Genomic DNA, 5,000 nt, shown 5'->3' with positions numbered 1-5,000 from the left:
ACTGAGGAGGTGGAGGAGGGGAGGGAACATGGGAAGCCGATGAGGAACATGGGAGTGGGAGAAGGAACAGGAAAGGGAAAAGAGGGAGGAAGAGAGGGAGAGGGACAGTGGAAGGAGCGATAAGACTGGATATAGTAAATTTGGGAAAGGACCAGGAAGACGTATGAGTGGTGGGTGGGTGGATGGGTGGGTGAGTAAACGGATGGACGAATGGATGGGAGTGTGGGTGGATGGATGAATGAATAAACATCCGAAGAGATCAACTGATAAAGCTAAAAAAAACAAAAAAAACAAAAAAAAAACGAATAAATAAATAAAGTTCGATGGCGAAGGGTGAAGAAAGCCACAGAGACCAAATCCGACAAATACGTAAAAGCGAGATCGGGAGTAAAACTCTCTCACTCCGAAATCCTTCGTTCGTGCCGCGCATATCCGATCAGCCGGGATCCCACGGGAGAACCAACCGGACCGTGTGGAGTATTCTAATGCCCATCATAAAAGTCTGGCACCAGCGCTTCATATGGGCCGGAGTGCGAATCCGCCCCTCGACTGCTCGCGAGACACTGCAGGTTGCGGGCGCGGAAGGCGGGCAGGTCAAGAGCCACTAAGGGTGCCACGGAAATTGAACTGAGAGGAGGAAGGGAAGAGGAATAGGAAAAGGGAGGGAAAGGGGGGGGGCGGGGAGGGGGGGAGGGGGGAGGGGGGGGGGGGGGGGGAGGGAGGGGGGGGGGAGGAGGGGGGGGAGGGGGGGGGGGGGGGGGAGGGGGGGGGGGGGGGGGGGGTGGGGGTGCGGAATGGGAAACGGGAGGAAAAAGGAAAAAGGAGGAAGGGGAATAGATATTGGGAAGGTGATAGGGAATGGGGGGGGGGGGATAGAAAGGAGGAAGGGGCAAGGGAGAGAAGGTGCTGTAAAAGATAATTTTACAAAAAGTTTGAATAAGTTCAAGCGTAACCCTCGGACAGCTAAAATTACTCAGCTACTCACTGCTTTATTCTTTAACTACCCCCTTTCTCCCCCCTTCCCTCGCCCTTGTTATTCCCTCCGCCAACCTCCCAGCCTTCCTCCCCTTTTCCCCCCCCCCCCCTCCCACCCCCCTTCTTCCCTTCCCCCCACACCACTCACCCTTTCTCTCGCTCTCCCCACACAAGCGAAGAGACAACATAAAAAAAAAAAAAACAAACCACGTCACGCAGTCTCCATCGAGACGTTTACCGCTCTTGAGTTATACGAGCGAAAACAAGTGTCAGTGTCGGAGGTAAAATATTGCTCATCGCAATCTTTTTATCTTGTTTTATTTTTTAGCACAATCGGTGGAAACCATCATTTTTATCTACGCCGCAGATGGTGGTGATGGTGGGGGTTATTTTTCTAATTAAAAGCATATCCACATTCTGAAGGAGCAAATCGACAGGCAGAAACGCAAATAAACGCACAGACAGACATCACACTCAACCTCGGGAGGCAAATACTTAAAATAGTAAAATCTTAGACAGACAGACAGACAGACACACACACACACACACACACACACACACACACACACACACACACACACACACACACACACACACACACACACACACACACACACACACACACACACACACACACACCATTCATTGATTCATTTAACACCCTTTTTTATATACGTTAACAAAGAGTCAAGCGTGACGGGCGACGGCGCTTCTCCTTTCAGCCTCCCAATTCACATACGCATTTCACATCCCTCGATCAACTCCGCGATCTGGACGACGATCAATCCCTGAGCTTGGGTGAAAGCAAACATGTGCCTCGGGCACTGCGATGCCCAAGAACACGACAAAAAGTCCGGTCCTGCAAGAAGTTGTTCCTCCCTACCTCCCTCCTCCCTCCCTCCCCCCCCCCCCCCCCCCCCCCCCCCCCCCCTCCCTCTCCCCCTCCCCCCCCCCCCCCCCCATACTCCCTCTCCCACCTCTTTTCTTCCCTCTCTTTCTCTCTCCTCCCTCCCTCTCTCTTTTTCTGGATATATCTCTCTTCCTCTTCTTCTTCCTCTTCCTCTTCCCCTTCCTCTTCCGCTCTTTCCCTCTCCCTCTCCCCCTCTCTCTACTTCTTTGTCTTTAACATTCCACCATCTATGTCTTTTCTTCCCACTCCTTTCCTCTCCTTTACTCCCACATTTCCTTCCCCCTGAAGACAATTAACACCATCTCAAGATGTTCCAAGAGATGTAAAACGTTGCCACCCATCACCCTCCTCCCCCTCGCCCCAACTTCTTTACACGGAGTAAAAGAAAAGCTAAAAAAAAGAAAAAAAAAGAAAGAAAAAAAAGTAAAAACGGGAGCATCTGGGCGGGGGCAGTGACCTTCATTTTTTCTTTATTTATTTCTCTCTTTTTTCTCTTTAACGACCTCCTGGTCTTCTTTAATGCATTAGGCAGCTGAAGTGAGTGAAGTGAGAGTGGGGGGAGGGGGGGAGAGAAAAGAAAAACTAGAGAGATAATGGGAAAATTGGGGGGGTGGGGGTTGTGGAAGCTGTGAGTAGCAGTGGTAGGACTATAAGGGGAGTATAGGGATCTACTATGTTAGGAAAAGGAAGGAAAGGGAGAGAGGAAAAGAGAGAGGGGGAAAAAGGGGAGACAGAGACAGAGACAGAGACAGAGAGAGAGAGAGAAAGAAAGAGAGAGGGAGGGAGATGGAGAGGGAGGGAGGGGGGGGAGAAAGGGAGGGAGAGAGGGAGGGAGGGAGGGAGGGAGGGAGGGGGGGGAGGGAGGAGGGAGGGAGGGAGAGAGGGAGGGAGAGGGAGAGAGGGAGAGAGACGGAGAGGGAAGGGGGACTAGGCGGGGGAGGGAGGTGAGGAGGGACGAGTGAGGATAGAGAGAAGATGAGAGAGAGAGGAGAGAGAGGGAGGACGGAGAGGAGAGAAGGAGAGGAGAGAGAGAGACTGCAGGAAAGGGATTGACGGAGAGAGAGAGAGAGAGAGAGAGAATGAGAGAGGGGGGGGGGCGGAAGGGAGGTAATGAGAGGGGGGGAAGGGAGCGGGAGAGAGAGAGAGAGAGAGGAGGAAGGGAGCGGGAGAGAGAGAAAGAGAGCGGGAGGAAGGGAGCGAAAGAGGGAGGAAGGGAGCGAAAGAGGGAGGAAGGGAGCGAAAGAGGGAGGGAGGGAAGAGGATGGATAAACTTACGCTGCTTATTCAGGGCAACACACGGGCTTTGCTGGATTCAAGACGTAATTTCCATCGTCATCTTTCTCTCTCTCACTTCTTTCCTCCATCAGTCTCCCTCTCTCCCTTTCTTTCTTTTTCTTTTTCTTTTCTTTTTCTCTATTTCATATCTACATACATACATACATACACATATATATAAAGTATAATATATATTATATTTATAATATATATTTTTATATATATTATATATATTTAATTTTATTAATATATACATTAATTATTTATATATATTTTTATATTATATATTATAATAATATTTTATTATATATATATTATATACATTTTATATTTATAATTTATATATATATATATTATATAATATATATTATATATATTTATTTTATATATTAATTATTTATATATATTATATAGTATATAATTTAAAATACTTATATTTAAAACATATTATATATATATATAATAATATATAAATATATATATATATTAATTATATATAAATATATAAATTATATATATACATATATATATATTATATATATTATATATAATATATATATATTATATGTATATATATTTATATATTTTATTATGTATGTATGTATTATGCATACAAAAATATATATAAAATTTTAAAAATATATTATTTATATATTTTATTAATAATAATATAATTAACACACACACACAAAACACACTACACCACACACCACTAATTTTATATATATATATATATATATATATATATATATATATATGCACATATAATATAAATATACATATACTCATACACATAAAAAAAAATGCCATGTATACATCCCAAAAGATAAACGTAAAAAAACAGAATTCCCACTTAGCATTAAAAAAAACAAGGGTTTTTGTCCGTTCAAAACTGAGAGGGGGTAAGCCTGGGGGTGCACAACAGTATCCATAAGCTGACGAATTTAAACCCAAACTTTTTTCGATCCCATAAAACCCTTAACATTTTTTGTCTTCTTCCTCCAGGGGTGCAGTGCAAGGGCACACTTTTAAAAAGGGAAAAACGAGGGGCCCAAGGGAGGTTTGGAACATCAGAAACCCCCCTAAAAATATAATAAGAAACGAAATCACGGAAACCGTTTGGAAAATAGAGGAAGCTCTTTGAAAATTTTTGTTCACAGAGTTGGAAAATGAAATACACCCCATAAAAAAAATTCCCGACTAATTGCAAAACGAAAGTTTAAAAGGGGGGCAGGCGCTTTCACGTACATAGGGCGTTACCCACGTGGACACACACACAAATGCACTACAATGGCCATTTGCATGAAGTATTATATATTATATATATTCCATTATACCTAAAACATACTACATCATTATTACATATACACATATACACATATACATACACACACACACACACACACACACACACACACACACACACACACACACACACACACACACACACACACACACACACACACACGAAAAAAACTGCAAAAATTACAAGTAGTCACAACCGTCAGTATCCATCATCTGTTACACCTGCGCGATCCAAATTACGCAGGTAATAACAACACTTCGCCTCCTGGGCCGAACCAGAAGGGCGGGCGGGGGTGGGGGTGGGGGCGGAGGTGGAGGATGAGGGTGGGGGGTGCAGGAAGGAACAGCCGCAGAGTCGTAATGATGAGGGTGGTCGTGGCGCTCTAACGTTCATCATTAGCCGAGTAACATCGTGTAGACGTTTTGTCGTTAGACGTTTAATGTATTATCATAATTCAATCTCCTCCTCTGCGTCGCCTCCTGTGGTTCTGCATTTACTTCCCTTGAAACGTGTATGTATGCTTATTCTAGAACT

General features: G+C 44.3%; 1 protein-coding gene and 1 long non-coding RNA gene across 13 annotated transcripts in view; one reads left to right on the top strand and one right to left on the bottom strand.

Moving 5' to 3' along the window:
* Positions 1 to 5,000, bottom strand: part of cnc (NFE2 like bZIP transcription factor cap-n-collar) — a 412,613-nt gene that overhangs the window by 266,669 nt on the left and 140,944 nt on the right. The gene's annotated exons all lie outside the window — the stretch shown is intronic.
* The window catches only part of LOC147468123 (uncharacterized), a 102,077-nt gene that overhangs the window by 70,527 nt on the left and 26,550 nt on the right, over positions 1 to 5,000 (top strand). The gene's annotated exons all lie outside the window — the stretch shown is intronic.

The sequence above is a fragment of the Penaeus japonicus genome, unplaced genomic scaffold (assembly GCF_977035675.1).
Source record: "Penaeus japonicus unplaced genomic scaffold, GWHDUDI00000001_assembly GWHDUDI00000030, whole genome shotgun sequence".
Taxonomy (NCBI): domain Eukaryota; kingdom Metazoa; phylum Arthropoda; class Malacostraca; order Decapoda; family Penaeidae; genus Penaeus; species Penaeus japonicus.
This window is presented reverse-complemented; position numbering and strand designations above follow the sequence as displayed.